The sequence below is a fragment of the Arvicanthis niloticus genome, chromosome 16 (assembly GCF_011762505.2).
Source record: "Arvicanthis niloticus isolate mArvNil1 chromosome 16, mArvNil1.pat.X, whole genome shotgun sequence".
Taxonomy (NCBI): domain Eukaryota; kingdom Metazoa; phylum Chordata; class Mammalia; order Rodentia; family Muridae; genus Arvicanthis; species Arvicanthis niloticus.
The window spans coordinates 35,878,609-35,901,651 of NC_047673.1; the positions used below are offsets into that span (position 1 = coordinate 35,878,609).

The 23,043-nt window shown below is 40.1% G+C and overlaps 1 protein-coding gene across 26 annotated transcripts in view; it reads left to right on the top strand.

Moving 5' to 3' along the window:
- The window catches only part of Sorbs2 (sorbin and SH3 domain containing 2), a 191,946-nt gene that overhangs the window by 16,012 nt on the left and 152,891 nt on the right, over positions 1-23,043 (top strand). For all 26 annotated transcript variants that reach the window (XM_076914067.1, XM_076914068.1, XM_076914069.1 and 23 more), the window contains exon 2: positions 14,706-14,848. The gene's annotated coding sequence lies outside the window, so the exon portion shown is untranslated. The remainder of the gene's footprint in view (positions 1-14,705; positions 14,849-23,043) is intronic.

A 23,043-nucleotide genomic window follows, 5' to 3' on the forward strand; every position in this document is an offset into this window, starting at 1 on the left:
AGGCTGATGTGAGCCCTCATTTAACTGGGTCCTAAGGGATAAACATAGTTTAGAGTCTTTGAGAACCAAGAGACACTTTCTGTCAGCCCAAGGGATTGCTGTAGGAACAGGGATATTAACATTCCTAACATTCAGATGTTAAAATTCCTTTTCTGGGAAAAGAGGGGACAGGGATTATTTAATTGTAACTGGCTTCATCAATCACAAATAAAATGAGAGTCTGTATTCTCTCTCTCTCTCTCTCTCTCTCTCTCTCTCTCTCTCTCTCTCTCTCTCTCTCTGTGTGTGTGTGTGTGTGAAAACCATTGCAATTTTAGAGGCATCTGTTTCTTTGGGTACCTTGCAATAATTTCTGAATTCTTTAGCTTTTATCCACTTGAGGCAAGTCATTAGAACAACATCCAATAGATAAAATGACACAGAGACTTGTATTTTATTTGGAAAGCCACAATGAGTAACATGTAAGTAAGAGACTTCGGAATGTGTCAGTTGGTGACACTTTGTGAGTACAGACCGTTCTTAGTTCCCTTCTTAATAGACTTCTGGTATACCTCCTTTATTGTTCATAAGTTTTACTTGTTAATCTCAGTGCTAGTTTCTTTCAGGACAAGTTAATATAACCACTAGAGCAGTGGGTGGAGATACATGCAATCAGGAATAAAGCTCCATATCTCATTGGAAGTTGTAAAATTAGACATGCTTCCTTGGCCTGAAAATTAGCAAGCACCATTCCTAACCCTTTGCAGTATGACAAGTTCTGTTTATCAGCAAAGCACAAACAGCAAATGAAGCTAGTGTCATGAAAGTATTCACTCTGACTTCAAAGCAGTTCAAGTTTGATCTAGTTACTATTATGTGGGAAGAAACTTGAGTCAAATGAAATTTCTAAATACATTGAGAAACAGTGAGAAATGGTCCAGAAGCAAGATTTATGAAACAAGCCCTCATCTTAAGCAGCTTTATGAACTCTAAATGCTTAAAATAGGAATGCCACCAAGTATTACATTAATAATCAGGGTGATATATTATTATTTCTCATTTGAATGACTCTATTGTAACAAATGAATATATTCTGAAGACACCATATTAGTTAACCCCTTTAAAAAGAGAGCTAAAAGAGAATAATGAGTTTATTTGTTAAGCTACCTTTGCATAGTTTCTTATGAAATGATTTAATTATCTTATTAATTATATATAATCACTAAATAATATATACCATAATCTGCATAGTTACATAAAGTACAAAGGATCATAATGAATATTATTTTATTATTCAGTTGACAAACTGAGGGAGGATAAATAATGAAAATATTATACCTTTATCTTTAATAACTTTATCACAGAAACTGAAAACTCTGAGGACCCCCATAGTTTGTTCATCTGGCTAAACTGAGATAAATGAGAACAGGTCTTTTCTGCAGGGATGGTTGGAAGTGGAAAGAAATCAATTCATTTCCTTTGAATAAAAAAAGTATCTATTAGTCATCTCAGGGCAGTATAAAAGTAGTCCTCAAAAATAGATCTTAATCTGATTTTTAGGAATTAGAAAAAGCAGTAATTATTATATTTACTGAAAGAGGAAGAACAAAAACAAACAAACAAACAAACAAACAAAAACCATCGCAACAGAGATGACCTGACCTGGTCTGGATCAGTCAAACACCTGAGAGAATAACTGGGGTTTGTAACCCTGGACTCTTGTATCCACTGGCTCCTGTTCTTACATTTATAGGCCAAGGTGTTTGTTACAGCTTGAAGTTTCCAGTACCTTTGTAGCTACCCAAAATAGAAGGTGGTGCCTCGGTCCACTTTGGCGATCCAAAGGTGTGTTCAAATGTGTGGGAGTCTTTTAAAGAAGCCAAGTGGGTAGATCCTAATCTAGTAACAGGAACACAGGGTTCACGTTACAGGATGATGATGGAGCTTTCACTGTGTACCGCTCAGGATGGGTAAGAGGATGGGTACCATTTGTCCTGGCTTTTCTAGTTCTTCCTTTCCTTACCCAACATTGTATATGCAAGTCCAAGGACAACCTGAATTTTGACCTTTATATCTGTCTTCACAGCTAGGTTTCATTGCACGGTATAACTTTTAGACTTACCAATAGGTAATCCATAAATAGATGATTTCAGCTGTGACTTCTTTTCAGGAGCATGTGACAAAGTATCCCTCACACTAACAGAAATTAATGTATCTCTGAGAACTCCCTCACTTCTTGAAACATTTTTTTCTAACTATTCCCACATAACATTTTCTCCAGTGATACCTGATTCTGAGATCATTTTGCCCTACTAGAATGCCTTCATTAAATGCGCCTCATTATCAACTTCAGAGCTCCAAATTTTGTCTTTCTCTTTAGAAGACATTCTATTCCTCCGGTCTCAAATTATTGCAGTTCTCACTGTCTCTGCTGCTGGTATCTCTTTTCTGTTCTCCATAGAAGCCTCTTTTTATTGCTCCATTGAAGCTAACACCAGATACTTAAATGAGCTGGCTGTTATGCCCAGCGAGTTCATCGAGGTTTGAACAGCAAGTTTCTATCAAGAAGAAAAGAAGGAGGAGGAGGAGGAGAAGGAGGAGGAGGAGGAGGAGGAGGAGGAGGAGGAGGAGGAGGAGGAGGAGGAAGAGGAAAAAGAGGAGGAAGAGGAGGAGGAGAAAAGAAGAAGAGGAAGAGGAAGAAGAAAGGAGAAGAAGGAGAAGCAGCAGCAGCAACAGCATTTGGCACTAGAGCAGCCCTGGTGCACCTGGCCTGAATCCACAGGAGTCTGTAGGAACACTAGCCCATCCCAAATGAGTGAGCGGTGTTGTTTGTGGCTTTCCATCTCTGACAGGAACGATGTTCCTCAGCCCCTCATTTAGTAATGGTTTTCTATGCATTCATCCTTCATACTCCAGTTCCCAAAATGTGAAACCTCATTGGCCTCAGATGTTTCCTCCAAGTATCATTTAAGACTATATGAAAAATGACAGATACATAAAGTCAAAATCAGTCCTGAGAGTCTCCAGAATGTGTCAGGTTTGTGATGTGCTGTATTCAGGGATAACATACTAAGTATATCTATGTATGTGTCTCACTGGATTTAAAAACAAACAAACAAACATGAGTTCCTAACATGGAGATGCTAGCAGAGAAGAGACAGAATAGGGGTAGAGGAGCAGACAGAAATCAGAAGTGAGGTTCATACAAAATGCTTCTGAATTTAATGAAAGCAGACAGCATTCATAGCAATAAGGGCCTAAGGCAATTTCTATCTTTCTACAAAACAAAAAAAAAATTGCAAGTGATTTTATATACATGTGTGTATGTGTGTATCATAAGTCCATTTCATGATGCTGTTTATAAAACCCTCAGATAGTATGACCATCGATGTGACAACCTTTCTCTGCTCTTTATAGATGACCACTCCTCTCTAAGTCCTGTGGAAGAAAAATGGTTTTTATTTACCATTTACTTAGATCTCCTCTCCAGTATATCTATTTAATTAGCCAATGTCTGTTTTCGCTTAAGTCTTTTATCCATTTATTAATAATTGCTGGTATTTGAATGGTCCTTTCATGTGAGCCCTCTATTCGATAATGTATTCACTCATCACCTTTAGCCACCAGACACTGTACACAGAGATAACTGCATTCAACGTTTTATTGCTTTTCTTTACTATTTGTGGATGGGGGTATGGGTAAACATGCTTACTGCCCATGTAAAACAGGGCTTACAGGACCCAGTTCTCTTCTCCCACCATGGTACCTAGGACAGAACTCAGACTATTAGTCTTCTCACTGGTTTCCATTCAAGTTTTCAAAAAGAAAGTCCTCTCCTCAAAGAGTGTCCAGTCTCTTAGGACAGAGCCGAACAGCTGCCATGATGGTGCATCTCTTTCTACAACACACATTTACTTAGAGTCACTTTTTCACGTTTGTCTGCATTTTATATTTTAATCAAGTAACTCTCCCCAAAACAGCATGGTTTGACACTGGGGAAGCAGAGCCTGAAGCCCAGCACTGCATGATTCTAAAAGGCTACACTCCTCACTTTTGGAAGGCAATCACCACCTTAGTAAGCAAATCTTGGACTTCAGCTATCATTAGTTATAATTACAGTTAACCAACATAGGCTTGTATGTGTTTGTAATAAGATGCAAAGGTTATAAATCCACAAAAGGTATGTTGGATTCTCCTCTGCGTTCTGTAAGCCGTTCCCCTTGATAGCAATAGTGTTCCACTTCAGCCTTCTTAGCATATGAGATGACAAAGTCATCAATATGAAAACAGCTATCCCATCAACCCCAGGACAAAACTAGGGAGGAGATGAGAATTCTTTAATCTGGTTGCCCGACAACTCCATGAACTTTTATTTAAAATGGAAAGAGAAAAACAAAGCAAACAAAACCCAGAGTGTGCGCTATCTGAAATAAATTATAAGGACATTAAACTCAATATTCAGGTGTGTCCAATCCATTTTCCCTCCAGCAAACTAAAAGGGCATGAATTTTTGAAGCTAAGTGATTACATTTAGAAAGGAGTTTTCCATGTAGCTTTTGAAAATCGCTGTCTAATGATTACTGTGTGCCAGGAGTGATTTCTCCTGCACAATATTCTTCAGTTCTCTATAAAATGCTCTCAGGTTGAGAATGGTATCCCATTTCCAAAGTGAAGGAATTGGGGCTCAGATGTGCCCAAAACTAGGAGTTTAAACAAGTGTGGAAGAATTTATCTTCGAACTCTGCTGAGTGAGAGGCAAGCCTTTTTAACTACAGTGCTGTGTATCACCAAAGTGGATGGAGATAAGCCACAGCAACAAACACCACTTGGGCAGCACCTACTGTGTGCCAACACTGTCTGAACAGATTTCCACATATATTAACTCATTCTCACTGCACAGCAATCAAAGTGGTAGAATGCTGCTGTGTTTCTTCTCTGTTGTTAAGAATATGTCTTGGCTAGTTTTTATGTCATCTTGACACAAGCAAGAGTTACCTCAGAGGAGGAAACCTCAAATAAGAAAATACATCAATAAGTGAGAGCTTTAGGATAGTGTTGTAGGGCATTTTTTTTTTAAATTAGTGATTGATGGGGGGTGGCCCAGTCCATTGTGGGTAGTGCCATCCCTGGGCTGGTGGTCCTGGGTTATATAAGAAAGCAGGTTGAGCAAGCCATGGGGAGCAAGCCAGTAAGCAGCACTCTTCCATGGCCTCTGCATCAGATCCTGCCCACAGTTCCTGACCCTTTTGAGTTCTTGCCCTGACTTTCCTCAAAGGACTGTGATGCCAAATATATGTAAGCCAAATAAAGCCTTTCCTCCTCCAGCTACTTTTGGTCATGGTGTTTCCTCAGACAACATTCAAAGTGCCAAATGTATCAAATGAGCCACAACAGTTAGAAACAAGTGTTGGAGGCTACAGGGGCAGCCAGGTTCTTCAGCTTTTAAAAAAACATAAAACCCAAAACCCATCTGTGACTCCATGCTATACAGTCAGATGTGTTATAATTTATCCCTATTCCTTCAATTAAGGTCTTTAATCAGAAACCAAACAGCCAACCAACCAACCAACCAAACAAACAAACAAAACCCAAGACTCCTTAGAATAATTCCCATGTACATCACCACTTTTATCGATGGGAAACAGTGAGCTTGCTAGTCCAATATAGTTTTACTTCAGTTATGAGTGGCTGTTCTCAGGAAGACATTCATGGCATTGTTCTTGCTAACCTGGAGTAAGTTTCCAAACTGTCTCTTCCATAACATGGAAAAGTTCTTTCAATTTAGATTTTGAAAGCCTGGGTAAGCAACGTTAAGTGACCCCATTCAGTTTTCTGAACAATGATCTGGCCATGCTCACCAAGAACAGGATAAACACTGGGTTCCTGTTCTGGATTTCCTGACAATTAGTGCCATGTTCTTAGTTCTCTTGGCATCAATAGTCACTAAATGTTGATTTTTACAAGAGCCAACCTCATTACCGTGCTTAGAAATAAAAAGAAAATGATATCACATTTGAATCTCCTATAGTATTCCATCATGGCTGTGTTTCCATAGTATTCTTTACACCAGTGCGTCTGAAACGTAATGCAGTAGCGGTTGTCAGTGCTGGTGTCGATATCTAGACATTGCCCTTCTGAGTCTATTTTTACCTGATATCTTAATGGCAGGCCTAATAGTCCCTGCTATCTTCCAGCTGGCGGCCTGATGTAATAAAGTTGTTCTTAGATGGCTGTGTTCGCTGATTTTAACTTTAAGAAGCACTCTAACTCCATGCAGCTATGAAAGCCTTTGAGAGGCTGGATTTGCTTCACACAAGTAACCCAGACAAAGGCAGCCTGGTGTGCACTCACCTCCATTACCTGGCCCTTAGCATGAGCTTCCAGGGATAGCAACTCATCTCAGTTCATAGTAGGAGTACAGGGCAAAATGGCATAGGACCAAAAGCAGCCTGTTGGGGAGATTTTGTGTTGCTACCATGTGTGTGATGCTCTCTGTGTCCTGTAGCTTATTAGACAGGGAAAGCACGAGGAAGTATGGGAAAGCAAGTTTCTAACCTGACATACTCTCCAGACACCTTTGCAAAGGAGAAAACAAAAACCAGGTCCTCAGTGTGAGAAAGCAGTGTGGTCCACAAGCATGCCCTATAATGTAATTAATCTAAAGTATAATAAACAGGGGTGTTGACTTGATTGTAATAAAATGACTCAAGGGGTTTCTCAACCAAAATCATCTTTAGAGAAAAGAATCACTTGATGAGAAAATGCAGGCACTGGCTTGCCAGGTATAACTGGGAACAATTTCTAAAACTTAGATGTCACCTCTTACTGCTGTCTGGACACACCACTGCAGGCAGGTTGGAAGCCCTTCCCTTTCTGCTTCTCTAAACCAGTCTAAACTACTTCAGCCCAGAGAATATAAAGGGATATTCAAGGACTCCATTATCTTTGTAAAGGTGAGTTAAGATTACTAGTTTCTTAGCACCATATATCTCAATCCTGCTGTTTCTTTTTGCAACAGAAGCATTGCTGGTGTTTGTAGGAGGTTGGCTTTGCTGGGTAATGCTGGCCCTCCCCAACTTTTTTGTGTAATGATGTCAGGAACAGGAGAGTGTTTGTAGGCATGCCACAGTAAACAAAGGGGTTTGCAAAAAGCCACAAGTGACTTGGTTGAGGCATGCAACACCTGAGCCCTGTCTGTTCATCTGAGAACCATGGGACCACTAGGCAGCATTGGGCCACAGATAGATCTGTCTGTACCTGGGTGGATAAGCCTGACAACAGGCTGCAGAACAGGTAGAAGGCTTTGGTAAGGTGAAGTCATAACATAGACCGTACTCACATGTCCAACCTACACTCATGGGGAGAAGCTTTTATTATGTACTTAATAAAATGGATCTATTTGTTTGTTTTATGAGACAGGATCTGGCTATGTAACCCAGGCTGGCACTGAATTTGCTCTTTCTCCAAGTCTTCCCACTTCCCATGCCTGCTAACTTTTGACTGCTGGTCAACTCTTCTTTATACTTCATCTTTATGAGTCACAAGGACAATTTTCTAGCATTCTGTGTAGTGTGTGTGTGGGGGGGGGGGGGAGGAGGCGAGATATTATCTGTATATTATATGTGTCTGTGGTATAGTGGGAAAAGTTAGTCTCAGTTTCTCCTAAACATTATTTAATGATAATTAACACACAAAAGTTTAAGACTTCCTTCAAAAGAACTGCGAATTTCTCCCACCAGCAAGCACCCAGCTAGGTTATAGTGGATGCCATGCAGGCATTCTCCATTCTAAGTTCTGATACTATATAAAGTCTAGATTCTAGACAATAGAATCAGATTCTACAGGCTCTGGGCTCAGTCCCCAATCTTTCCAGCCTTCAGGCCTCAGTTGCAAACCCCATATTCTTTTACCCAGTTTATGAACTATCAGTTCCAGATCGGGATCTCCACCTTTCTTGCTTTTGTTCAGTTAATTTTCTAGAGTGAATCAAGGCCTCAAGAAAACATATTAACTGGCCTGTTATGAGTGATAGAAAAAGGATACAGAGGAGGAGACACACATGCAGAGTGACAGCACTGGGAAAGAGTATCCTCCCTCCAGGAACCTCCCCTTTTCGGCTGTCCATAAACTCTCTGAACTTTGTCCGTTTTCTTTCCTAGAGGCTTCATTGCTTAGACATACACAACTGATTAAATTATTGGCTACTGGTAGGTGATCAATTAAACCCTTAGCCCCTCTCCTTTCCTTGAAGATCACAAAATGGAGCTTACAGTCCCAATCCTCTAACTTTGGCATGGTCTTTATATGAGAAGTTCCCCAGTGACAGACAGACATCAGTCACCTCTGTAGCATGCAAAAAGATCCCAAGTATCTCAGGACTAGTGGCCACATATCAGGGGTAAAAAACCACTTGGATTTCACATGCAAAATGAACCTAGATGATCCCCTAATGATAACTGCTGAAATATGCCATGGATCATTGAGTTAATTTATTCATTTATTTAATGACTCAGAAAATATATTTTCATCCTGCCCTGTGACCATCTCAGTATATTTTACATATTATCAAAGAGCATAAAAAAAGATAGTGCATTTTAAAATGTTGTTAGCCTGTGCCAAGCTTTCCTGAGTCCCGCAACACAAAAGCGTACTTAGCCCCTTTGCAATACACACAGTAAAGACTACTCCACAAATGACCTCAATGAACCTTTGACTCCTGCTTTGCAGCAATGGCCACCAAATTTCTCCTTTCCTCTTTTGGTGGCATTGATTTGCCCCTTTGCCTGAAGACTAGATTTCATGTCCTCTGCATTCTAAAGATTTGGCTACTAATTCATTTGTGGTTTCAACCAATGTATAAAACAAATAAAAAAGGATTTCAGACCATGAGGAGATTGATATGACTGCTGTTGGTAGCACTGTCGGTACGACTTAACTCATGCCTAACTCTACGTTCAGAAACTTCCTTTTAGACATCAGCAATAACCACCTAATAAAACAAAGAATAATAGGTCGTTCTCTCAATCAGGAGAAATATTCCTTAGGGACCTCATCTGAGGGGTTTATCCACCTCAACAGAATGTCAAATGGTTCTTAGAAAAATCTGGAGATATAATTTATGTGTATACAGACAACTGAATTCAAATTTATTTTAAAAATAAATACAAATTATGAAGACAATATAATTTATTAAATCCAAGGGAAATACATGACATTTACCTCTTCCAACAATTTTTTCGCTAAATATGCAGGTATAAAGAATCTTCCCAAAAGTCCCTGTAGTTGAAAACATCTGTTTAACTAAAATATCCAGTAAGATTTGCTAGTGGTGGGGGTGTTTTTCCTAAGAAACAATTTTACAAGTTCTGGCAGATATAAGAAAAATGTACTATGTTGCTTAATATTTTGAAGAATTTATTACTTCATTTATTTATCCATCAAAGTGGTGTGGAGGACTTACTTTATGCCAGGACCAGATCTGATACCTGTGGTGATCACACTGCCTAAGGAAAAGGTGAAGAAAATGCAGCAGGGAACAGCAATAGGTCAATCCCTAAAATAAATGATTTGACCTAGCAGGGAAGGATGAATATGGCTCTTTAAGACTTAAAAATAAACCAAGTGGTGTTGGTGGTGGTACAAGCATTTAATCATTTAATCACAGCACTTGGGAGGCAGAAGCAGGTAGATCTCTGAATTTGAGACCAGCCTGCTCTGTCAGAGCAAGTTCCAGGACAGCCAGGGCTACACAAAGAAACACTGTCCAGAAAAAAAAAAAAAAGAAAGAAAGAAAGAAAGGCAGGAAGGAAGGAAGGAAAGAGAGAGTGAGAGAAAAAGAGAGGAATGGAGGTAGGAAAGCAAAGAAAGAAGGAAGGAAGGGAGGGAGGGAGGGAGGGAGGAAGGGAGGGAGGGAGGGAGGAAGGGAGGGAGGGAGGGAGAATTAAAATGAGAAACTTTACCTATCTGGGTGGATCATTGAAAGCCTTTCTGAAGAAGGGCATGGTGACTTCTATATAGCATTGACGGTTGAACAGGGCATGGAGGTGTTCCAATCCAAGGACATCATGTATGCCAAGGCACTTGGGAGTTCTGTTCCATCATCTTGTTGCTCTGAGTCAGGGTTTCTCCCTGAACCTTGAGCTCAGTAAGCCACAGGAACCTCCTGTTTCTGCTCCTCTCTCTCCTAGCTCTGGGTGCTAGCACTGATGAGACCATGCCCAGCTTGTTAGGTTGTTGCTTCAAGACCCAAACTCAGGTCTCACAGTTGTACACAACAACACCTCTTAACTCTCTCTCCAGCCCCTCAAGTAGTGGCATTAAAAACAGCAAGGTTTTCATTAGAAAACTGAGTTTTAAGAAAAGTTTAAGAAGTTGTTTTTGCAAAATTTGTGTCTGATAACATTAGCTCGTTAAACTCTTATGGAAGACCTTAGCTTCACTTGGTAAAACCCAGACTTAGGTCACAATGGTGCATACAGGCACAAAATAATCTTCGGAAAACCATAGGTTATCATACCATCCACAACTAGGCAGTAGAAGTAATTAGAAGTATGTGGTAGCTCTCAAACAGAGGAACTTATGTAACCGAATAGAAACAGATACTAAGGCTGGTAAGGACGCAGTTTAGCTCAGGGTGCAAGTGTCAAGGAGGGCTTTGTGAGTGATCAGGCCCCTGTCTTGGGCCTCAGTTTTCCAACTCAGGCCACTAGGCCACTGATGCTTGGTTCAGTGCAGAGTAGGCCCAAGGATGGCCTGACAGAGGGATGCTTACTGCAGTATAAAATGAAGAACAGTGTTTTTCTTGCACACTCTTCACTTCGATGAGGATGGATAAAACAAGCAACTGCACCTAACTTCCACTTTATTTTCCATTGTTTTGCATGCCTCCCTTTAACGCAGCTCTACCAGATTTCTGTAGTCTCTGTAGTAGGAAAATTTGATTGACATCCTTCTCAATACATCCTTGAAATCACTGCCAGTCCTTTGGAGGGTCTCACTGCCCCAAACACTAAAGCATTCACCTAAGAGAATGACACATTGTTCTCCAGGATTAGACAATGCCACTCAGCTGAGGAAGGCTATAAAAGCCTTCAGGTGGCTGCATCACAATTCACTTTTCACTGGGAATGAACTCTTGAAAACAATATTCCTGGGGAAAACCACGTTCACTTCCTTCCTCCCAAGATTGACCCCAAATAATAGGAAATGATGAAGGATGACTAAGAATTCTGCATGCCCTTGAGAAAATAATTTTTACAGATTTAAGCTACAGGAATTCAAGAAGTTGCACAGGAAAGTTCTTGGAAATCGCCATGCTATCTAAAAATAACCACTAAATGTAGCCACACAAGTTGGCTGGTGAGCTCAGTCATTACATGTTTGTAAAGTTTTTCTAAAGTTACCCACCCCCCACCCCCAAACACACACAAAAATCAAACCACCTGAAAAGCAAGGCCAGCAGTGAAAGGCTGAGGGTAGGAGAGTATTTCTTGTTTGCCTCTGTCTGGCTTGTTGTGCTAAGGGATGGACCCTAAGCCACCTGAGTGGAAACTCCTGAAGGTTGCCAATGTGAGCCCAGATGTTCTTTTCCAGTGGGGATTTATTTTTATGAAGTTCTGTGGAACATGGAGCACTCTGAGGGCTACTTGCAACAGTGAGGAGTGTATTTGAAAGGCTGATGAGGTTATTCAAACTCTAAACTAGCATATTCATTTAGTTAGGGTGGGACAGCAGCATAGGAAAGAATAACAGAAAGACTCTCTCTCCACCAAATCATATATCTGTCTTACCAGCAGTTCTAATTGGGGTGCTATTTGAGTTAGCAAGATCTTCCCTTGGGATGTAAATACCCTCTTAGATGGTTTAGTCTATGTAAACTGTGTCTTAGTAAACACTGTTCTAATACAGCATTGACCTCAGAATCATCTAGATTCTTGCTAGGTATTTGGAGGCAGACAAGAAAATGCACAAGTGAGCTGCCCTTCAACATTCTTCTACTTGGTGTCCACTAATCTCCATCCAAGACTCTTTTTACTCTAGTGTCTGAAACCTATTCTGTGCTTATACAGAGCACATGACATTCAGTTACCACCAAGGTAACTGGTCTCACTTTGGATTTTAACTAGGATTCTTATGTCTAGGTCCTACCGTCTTTCTTAGAGCCTACATCTCTGCCCAGATATTTTGCCTGCTGTTCTCACATCTCTAAAACAAGTCAGGAGCTCACTGAAATATAATCACTAATGGATTATTCAAACCTGATGTATTTACAAAAAAAAGAGAGACTATGAATGAATGTAATTAGTATCACTGTTGAGATAAAAGTCTCACTAGTTATGTAGAAAAGTCAGACTTGACCATCCTTTACCATTTTAAAATATGCTTAAAGTCTAATTTGTTCTCTGAGATGTTGAGTGTGTTGTTGAAAGGAGCTATTTAGATCCCGGCTCAGGATCTTTGGGAACAAAAAAGACTTTGGCAAGATACAGTGTCCAACAGGACTGATATTAAACGGAATCAGGATCAGACCCAGAACCTCTTTGTTTAAGTGTGGATTTTGAGGTAACATGACAATGCAGGTAAAAGTGAGGCAGTGCACGTCCCATGGGATTGGTGTGGAAAGCCGGCTGCCAGGAATGAAAAAGAATAGCTGACTTAGTGGTCAGAGAGTCAATCCTTATTTCTCTCATTGACATTCAAGCTTCTCAAGGAAGCACATTTAAAAATGGTCCTTTTTATAAACTATTACAAGGGGCATGCAAAAATAACTTTAAGAAACTTGTCTGAAAATAGATTTCCCAATGTTTATTGGTAGAATTATCATTCAACAAGGTAAACAAGTATGTAGTTTAAACTAGTAGGTGATTAACGCTCCATAAAATATGGCTATTTAATCAAATAGAAAAATGCATTATTCTATAATGGTATTTTAAAACTGGTAAGTACTTTGAAAATCAAAGCTAACCTTATTTAAGAATATAATTAGATACCTCCAATTTAAGATATATGTATGTGTGTGTATATACATATATATTTATATATATATATATATATATATATATATATATATATATATATTAGAATAGCCGCATCATTTTAGGGTAAAGTGAACTCAGCTCAAAGATTTCACCATTATAGCATACTGCTTGAAAGAGTCACATGACATTTCTTATTCTCTACCATGCTTGGTTCACTATGTTTTGAAAAATCAATCCTGATGTCATTGATGCAAAGACAATTGGGTTTGCATTTGTCTCAAAACAGAGTACAAATGACTGGAGAGTCCTCTTGTAGCTCTTGAGTAAAACACTGCTCTCTGACTGCTCACATGGTTCTGTGTTGAATTCATCTTCATGGGATCAAAGCTTTAAAAAAAAATGCAACATTCGCTTAGTATAGCTACTGCCTTTCCTTCCTAATGGCTGTGTTGGTTAGGTTTTTGACACAAGCTGGGGCATCTGCAAAGAGGAACCCCTTGATGAGCAATTGCCTGTGGGTAAGCCTGTAGAGCATTTTTTTCTATCAGTGATTCTTGTGGGAGGGCCCAGCCTACTGTGGGTGGTGCCACTCTTGGGCAGGTGGGCTGGGAAAGCAGACTGAGCTACCCGGTAAGCACCTTCTCTCCTGGGTCTTTGCTTCAGTTCTTGGCTTCAGGTTCCTGCCTTGAGTTTCTGAACTGACTTTCCTCAGTGAAGGACTGTGATCTATAAGATTAAATCAACCCTTTCTTCTCCAGGTGGCTTTTGGTCATGGCGTTTTATCACAGCAGTAGAAAACAAGATAGGACAGTGATATAGCCAGGGCCTAATGAAACAATGTTAAAGAGACCTTGGTTTTGTTTTTCCTTATTCTTGCAACCTCGGTACAATAAGTCCTTAAAAGCCAAAGCAACATTTATAAATAAATGTTAAATGAGAAAAGATACAAATACAACTTCAAGATTGTGGCTATTCATTCTGAAAACCACGTTAAAAGTCCCAAGTTTGCCCTGCCATGGTTGGTGATGTGGTGTGAATGACTTTTTTTTTCCACTGGGCTTTTGGAGGCAGAAGCCTCTCTGCATCGTGTCACTGAATGGTCCCCAGTCTCAGCCAGCAGATAAGAAATGTCATCAGCTTAACCCAGTAGCTTTCAAAAATAGCATAGTTAAAGTGGACATGTAGGTGTGTACTAGAAAGAAACCATTTGCCTGTGGTCTTAAGAAGAGGCTGGGAGCTGGTGTTCCTACCTGAGATCTAAAATGTTGCCTTAAGCCTGGTGGTAAGCAAGCAAGGTCAGAAGTCTCCCTCGTCAATATCTTACTTTCTACTGATCAGGTAAAAACCCTTTTGAAAACATCATGGTTAGAACAAGGTACAGTGTTCCTTTAAGATTCAGTGTGTGTGTGTGTGTGTGTGTGTGTGTGTGTGTGTGTGTGTGTGTGTGTGGTGTTTTCAATAGTGCTGGCAGTTTTCCTCAAAATTTCAATGAATATTTGCACAATGAACCAAGTTGTTGTGGGTTTCCTGGTTTGTGTTGTTCCGCCCCCCCCCGCCCCCCCCCCCCCCGAAGTGGGGGTGGTGAACCAGGCAAAGCCTTCTCATCCCTTTGCAGACAAGTCCAGCTGCTGGTAATGCTGAAAATAGCTCAAATGCTCCCAGGCTGGGAGTACCACCCAGCAGCTGAGATTCTTTGCCTCTCTCATTTGCGTTCTCTCCTGACCCCCAGTCTCCTTTTCCTCCCCGCAGACACTTGGATTGGACTTAATCTTAAACCTCTGGAGGTCAAGACCTTTTAAAAAGGGCTAAATAAACAATCTCTACATGCAAAAGGCCAGCGACTCCTACTTCCTCTGTTGGAGCAACTGAGAAAAGTTCAGCCTCTCTTCTAGGTAAGGTTTTTATTCTGGAATTACTTGCTTTTTGGTGTGGTCGTGACTAGTGTCTCTAAAATAACTTTTCAGTAAACATAGGAGGAGGACAAGGGATTCCCAGGTAAACGCTGTGTGCTGGGATGCGGCAGTAGCATCAGGCATTTTGTGAGTGTGATTGTAAACTTTGCCTAAAGCCCCCTGTCCCTGTGGCAGCCGTGTGCACACACAGACCTGACCGTGGCTGAGCACCGGCTCAGAGTTTTCATTAGGTGTAACTGCCACGGAGCTGAGAGGACTTGTAGACACCATCATTCCGTTGTTTAGACTGCTTTCTTATTTTAACTTTCTAAAGACATGCTCTAAAGTCAACAAGACAGAGTCCACCAGGGTAAAGACAGCGCATTAGTGCCTGCTCGTGACACGGACAGCAAGGCGGGTGTGGAAGAGTTCGTTCCTCACTTAGCGTTGTTTAATTCACTGCTACCGTGGAATGAGAACTTGTTTAGGAGATTTCATTATGATGATCGTTATTGGGTTTTTTTTATGTCTAGTGCACTTTGGGGTGACTGACTGAGAATCCCTTACCCAAGCCGAACCTTATCTAAGCTACTCTTGTATGAGGTAAATTTTCTGACAGGTTTTTCTCTATTGCCATGGTAAACTTTTTTTCTCACCACCTTATGCTTACACTTGACATTTTACAAAGTACTTTGATCTGTGGACTTTAACCTCAAACATACCAGTTACTTTGATTGTGAGTATTTGACTATGTTCAGTAAAACGGCCTTTTTGGGTTTTTTTTTTTTTTTTTATGCTTTGATAGCAGTTCCTTCAGATAACTTACTGGCTTGGGTTCTCCTGCTGTTGTTCTTTAGACTTCATTTCTAAAGGAACCTTTAATTTAAAAAGACTTTTTTTCCTGGCAAAGCTCTTTTACCATGCTGACTTTCTAACGGCACTGTTCTTAACCTTCCTGATGCTGTGACCCTTTAAGACAGTGCCCAGACAGTGCTGTGGTGACACCCCCATCATAAAATCATTTTCTTCTTTGTTACTTTATAACTGTAATTGTCTACTATTAGAAATCATAATGAAAGCATCTGATATTTTCAATAGTCTTAGGCCACCCCCATGAAAGGGCGGTTCGCCGCCTCACAAAGGGATCACAACCCACAGGTCGAGAGCTGCTGACCTAACAACTCAAGATGTCTAAAAGCAAGTAGTACAGACAGTTCACCGAACCAGTCCTGTCAACCCCTACTTAAGTGCCCTGCTTCCCCAGATTACCACATGCCTTGAGGCCTCATTGTTACTTTTTTTATGAGTAATGAAATCCTTAGCATTTCAAGATGCTTTTTTTTAACCAAAAGAGTTTCGGTTAAAATGAACAAACAAAACTAACACACACACACACACACACAAAACCCCAAGTGTTTAAATGGCATTGTGATCTTTTGAGTAACAAAATCAGTAAGACAGTAGAAAAAGGCAGAAGGAAAACAAAAGTTAAATTTAAAAAAAAAAAAAAATCTTCAGTAGCCAAAAGTTTTAGTGAAACTTTTTTTTAATGAATTGGAATAAAGGATTTTAAAAAACAAAATAAGTGGTTCCTGAAACAGACAACATGTTTTCTAATCATCAGTCAGCTTCTCTATTGTCTTCAGGTTCAAAACCTCATACATAATGAATGTGTTTGCTTCCTCCTCAATTCTCCTCCAAGAACTGAATAGTGTTCCTCTCCTGCTTGAGGCTAGGAGCCTGATCCAGCCAGGAAGGCTGCGAGGTCCCAGGCTGTGGCTCCACAGAGCTGACAGTCTGCCCTGTAAAGGAAGGAAGCCAGTGGCCACCAGACAGGACTTGAAGGAGGCAGAGGGAGGAGGAATGTTTCAGGAATGTTCCTCTCAAGTAGAAGGAAGCACATGGAGTTCTCCCCTCTAGAATGTGGATTATTGTAGGAAAAGCTGGGAAAGGGTCAGCAACATTGCCTTGCTCTTTCACCTCTTGGAATCTACATTATAAAGAACATACCAGTCATCTGTTTCTGGGAACAGTCCCCTTGTTACTTGGAGCAAAGACTTCATGGCTTCCAAGGACCTCTGAGGATCAGGAATGGTCCCTGTTAGCACTGGGAAGGCTTGGTGACCATGTCAGGTGCACGTTCATTTCTAGAGCCTGCAGTACGTAGTGCTATTAGTATAGATGCAAAATCAAAGATACAGGAAGGCATACGTTTGTGAGACAGCAGACTACAATCCCATCCCCAGGAGCCATCCGATGTCCTGTTTCTCCCTCCTCCTTCATGCCCCTCTGTTTTAACTGTACTCTAAACATTGGACTGTTTGAACGTGAAACTCAAGGAAGAGCCTAGCCGAGGCTGCAGAGTTTCACATAGGCTTCACATGAATGAAGCATTCTACCCAGGCTCGCTCGAAACCCGGCCCATGTTTGCCAAAAGTTCTGTGCGTGTCAGCAAGCCTGGATTGGAAACCTAATCCCAAACCAGGTGACTTCTGGACTTTAGAGGCTTTGTTGTATAAGGTACAGAAGCTGTCAAACAAGGGCACTTCTTATTTCCAGAATCTCTACTGTAATTTCATGTGTATACACATTTCTTTCTATTTAGTCTATAATATTTTGAGGACAAGTGGAAGTCTAATGTGGATTTCTGTAGATGCAGTGTATAAGTGTTGGCAAATAGTGGTCTGCATTTTAAATTCTGGGCAAGGTCTGAACAGAGTGGCGTGAACATGCTGGTGTAATTCAGCCAAAGGAAGGAAGTCCCAAGAGAGCTATGGAATGTCTTTCTTTGCTTAAATATACCTCTGTGCTTGTGAAGAACAAACAGTAACATTTTGTCCAGGTCTGTCCTCTTGACAGTGTGCCTTTTGTTCACTCTCCAAAGGTGGTGTCAAATATATTGGTGGAAAAATAATAAACTTCCCTAGACTCCCCTGCCCCAACCCACTTGCTCAATTGATATACTCACAGGGAACATTATAAGCATTGAAATGTTTGCTACTATTCCTTATAATGTAAACTGAGAATACAGGAGGAGTCGGTGAAGTCAGCCTCCCTAAGAAAGACTTGCAGACCTGGAGCTGCTATGTAGGTGAACAGTTGAATGGGAGCTGGTCGATAAAGGGTGAGCACGAGTGTCTGTATGCCTGTGTGCTTGCGGGTATGTGCAGGACACTGGAGGGAGGAGAGGGGAGAAGGATTTTGCAATGCTTTCTTCAGCAAATCTGTGACCTCAGAAACAAACTGATCAAGGTCAGGATCTAAAGTCCTTCCTCGGTGGATCATATAAATTTTGTTGGCTGAATATCAAAATACTTTCGGTATTATTCCTCTCATTAAAAGCATCAAACATTAGGATTCCAGACACAGTAAATTATCTCCAATGACAACAGGACCATTTTGGAGGGTACATGCTTGTAGAACTTCCATGGGTTGGTCTCAGAAAAGTCGTCATGACTCTGAGGCCATCATAAAATTCAAAGTCACCCAGAGCACTAAGATTCAACTTGATGTTTTCTTAATTGAACAAAGTGTGTACCCAATCTGAAGACATTTCAGATAAATTAATTAGTAACCTCAGGAAAGATTTAGTTAGACTAAACTCAATGGCATTTATGAATACAGATTCATGATCAGATGAAATTCTAGAAAATTTCCTTCTAGAAACTTTATAGTCTGCTTTAAAGTTACCAATGTGTACTTTCATTAAATAAAGTTTGTGTTTTGTAGATAACTTGTAAAGCGGTTATTGTTTCACTCTACACTACATAAAACATTGCAAGATAGCAACAACAAAATGTATGAGCTGGTTTAATATCAGCTTTACTATTCTCAGTGTAAAATTTATTGGCATATAAAAATTAAATAGTCCCAAATTAGCAAAATGAAAAGAAAATGCTCAAATCCAGGTCCTAGAGAAAATAACACAAAGCAATCCAGAATCATCCTACTATGGACAGCATCACTAAATGAACCCTGGCCTAGGAGTTTAGTCTTTCAGGCAGTTCCATCATCCATAATATTCATAAGGAAAAGAGCAAAGATACCACACTAAAAATAAATGCCATGCTTCTGCACATACACATGTTCTCTGGGTCATTAAAGGGCTTTTTCACAAATGACTTCAGTTATCATTTAAGAATTTAGTTCTGAATTCTGAATTTAAAATCCTTTTGTGCTTAATTTACTACCAGAAAGAAACAAGCCATTTCATTCTTACAGATTTCTTAAGGATATATCACTATACCCTAAGTTTATATAAAATACATTTTTTCTTAAAAAAAAAATAATGTGGTTGGGATCAGGTCACGATCAGAGTGTCCTTCCTGCCTAGTAAATCAAAGAGGTTATTTGTACAGCACAGATAATGCACTCATCTACAGAAAAGTCATCAATTTTAACCAAATAAGGATATTTGAAATAAGAAATATTGAATCAGGAGGCAGTAGAGGGAGCTAAGCAAAGCCAATGATAGATCATATGCCAAGTATGCATGTTACCCTGAGTTGAGTTAGACCTTCAGAAATATCACAGGAGGAGTGGGGGAGAGGAAAAAGGGTAAGGGAAAGGGAATTAAAAACCACTTTAATTGTTACAATACCCACACCCTACAGTCATACTAGAGTCTGCCTTTCTCTCTAAGACAGTTTTTCACACTAGTGTTGGAGCACAGGATTGACTTATGGATACAATGGGTCTGCTCATTGCCACTCTTATTTTTGAGCTTTCTCCTGGGTTATCATGGAGTAAGAGCTGTATAAATGAACTTCTGAATCAGTCCTGTATTCATCGGGCAGTGCGAGCCAACTGGTCTACCACATAGAGTTACAGAGAAAAAGGACCAGACTGGAGGATAAAGTAGGCTGCTCTCTCCCCTGAACTTGGCCAGAAGAACCCCTGGGTATCCAAATTCCACCATAGTTTTTTCCTTTCTCCCAAGATCTTTCTTCTCTCAGGTTCATCCCTGTCTTGCTAAGAAACAGATATTTATGGCAAACTCACTATTTGCTAATGATGAGAAAAGAGGTTCAGATAGCTAACTCTGGGTTGCAAGATCCACACATACTACAGAATTAACCCACAGCCCCTGAGCTAGAAGAAGATGATCATGCATGCATTACAGGAGACTTGTGTTTACTACCGTTGGCTGATTCACACTAACATGTAAATAGACTGAACAAGATTTCTATTTCTGTTTTTTTCAAGCAAACCTTTTATTTTAGATCAACTTGATACTTAGAGAAAACCTATGAAGACAAGCATTATCCTGTGTTTCATGCTTATTAGTAAAACTTATATTAGATGATATCCCACTATAATTAAGCTCACTGATAATGGTATTATAACTAAATCCCATGCTTTTTCCTCCTTTCTACCTAATGACCTTCTTCTGCCCTGGGATCCTTTCCAGACTATCATATTACATTTAATCATTCCTCCTCAGGCTTCTGTTAGCTATGACAGTTTATTTTCTTGTGTTTGAGGGGAATATTTGTCAGGTATTTTGTAGACTGCTTTATTAAAATTTCTCATATTTTTTTCTCATAACTAACCTGGGCTCCCTGGCTTGGGAGAGGGAAACGTCAGAGCAAGTGCTGGTGGCATAAGAGCGCATGAGCACATGGCATCAACAGAACATATAGCTGCTGAGACTGTCTTTGACCCTCTGGCTGAGATAGCATGCAACAGGTTTCATTTCTATAAAGGTGCCTTCTATCTCCTTTTTATATTATACTTTTAGTTTTTTACCCCCAAGATTGTTGTGATAAACTATAGGATAGAAAATAAAAACATCTGGGAGGAAAAGTTAATCTTGGCTCACAGTTCCAGTGGATCAAGGTATCACAGGGTAAGGCAGCTCCATGGCGGGGACATTTGCCCATTACTGTTCACATGGTGACCAGACCAGGAAGCAGTGAGCCAAACCTGAACCAGAGGGCTAAAACCTTCCAAGGCTCACTTTAAGTGGCCTATGTCACTGTCAAGGCTCCACATCCCAAAGGTTGACTTTCTTCTACCATAAATATTTGTAACTCTACTTCATTAATTTAAACCTACTTCATATACTAATGCCATCACAAACATACAGGCATTTGTTTTATACTTTGAGTTATCTGATGCTTAATATCGAGATCTAAATATTAATAGGTGAAATTTTTTTTAAAAAAATCACTAAACAGCCAAGCTTCAGGCCGTGTTCGTGAAGGACTGTATAGATTAGGTTAAATGAAGTTTGAAAGCCCAGTTTTAAATGTGGAGAGCACCATGCCACAGGCTTCGATCACAGACTACATAAAGAGGAGAAACAGCTAAGCCCTGGAATTCATCCCTTTCTGCTTCCTGACTATAGATGCATCAGATCAGCACCTCCTCCTCCGATGGACTCTATCACCTCTGGCTTCTAAGTGGCTTTGTCGGCGTTCTGTCTCAGGACTGAGATAAATAACTCACCAGTTCACAGTTAATCCAAGGCTCTCTGATGTCTCCTTCTCTGTCATTGTTCCAGTTTGGACCATAGGTGGCTCTGTCTATTAATGCCCATATCTCTTTGACACATTCCTATCACTTTAAGGATTTTTTTTTCTGGCTTCCCAAGATGCTCCATATTCTTTTGGTGTATTTTCTGATTCCCCAAACCAGCCATTACCTCAAGGATCTGTTTACTTTTATTGAAGAATAGTGTTAGTGGACCCAGTGCACTCATTTTTACTTTTGAGTGAAATCTTTACAAATTATTTCCAGTTTTAACTTTTATATGACATAAAAAGGAAAATACAGGTACAAAACAGAAGGAGTTCATAAAAGGCACAAATATACCTATTAAGAACCAAAGGTTATGATTAGGCCAGATGAAACAACCTGTCGGTACAGCAAAGAGAAGAGAGTTAATAACTCAATGCAGCTTATATTAAATTTTTTTTTACTCTTGTGAAAAGACAATTTAGTATTAAGAACAGAGTGGGAACAGCCATGTCTTCCCCATTCTAAAGTTCACTTGTACTTGAACTTTAATGACAGCAACTGAATTTGACTTAATAGGGAAGAGTATGTGCATGTAAAAACCAACATTTGAGGGCCCATGGATGCTCAGTAAGAAGGTGGGAGGAACTAAGTTCAGACCCCCAGTACCTACATAAGTGCTAAGTGGGCAAGGCAGTCTGCCTGTATACCCAGTGCTCTGGAGGCAAAGAAAGGGTACCAAGAATAAACTGGCTAGCTAGATTAGTTAAATCACCAATCTCCAGTTCAACAGAGAACCTTTCTCAGCATTCAGGAAGATACTTGGTGAAAACCTCACACACGAAGACACATGCTCACATGCGAAGATATATGTAACCACATATGAACACACGTACACACATATACATGTATGTAAGGGTGGGGGTATGTGTAGCATACATGTTTAAAGCACCACACTTTGGTGATTTTAACCCATTGAAAATGTCGCTCCAAATCAAACTTCCAATTGGTTTAATTGCTCTTGACAGGCATTCAGCTCAGTGGTACTTTATTTATTCGAATTTGTAAACCTGAGACGTTTGCTGACTTAGAATTTAGTCATAAATGATCCTCCTGGTTTTGTTTGAACTAACCTTTCACATGTTCAATTTGAAAAACACCCAGGAATGTTGGAAAAGTTGTAGAGGGCATATATATTCTAAGACCTCAATGAACAGAGAATCAAATAGTTTCCAAATACAGGCTTTTCACTTTTTAAATTTTAGTTTTATGTATTACAGTGTGTGTGATGGTGTGGCAGAGCATCCACACAGAGTCTCTCTTGTATCTGCAGCTCTGTTTAACCCATACTGGCCTGTCGACAAATCACTAGGCTGTTTTTCTGTTTCTTCTTCCCATCTTCCCCTAGGTGTGCTGGAATTGCATGTATTAGCCATTCTTCTGGCTTTTTGTGGGTTTCGGGGCTTGACCACTGAGCTAGGGTCATCCACCTTGTGTAGCAAGTGGTTTTTAACCCTCTGAGCCAAGACACCAGTTTATATAATTTTATAAATATAGTTTTATCTATAGATCAAAAATATTTTCTAGCTCATATTCGTAAGCATTCTTGTGTGTATGTGTGCACACACGCATGCGTGTATTTTTGTGATTGAACAGACAACTCCCAGCATACCAACATATCTCCTACCACTGAGATATGTCCGTTAGGTTCCCTGATTTTACTAAACTGGTTAAAT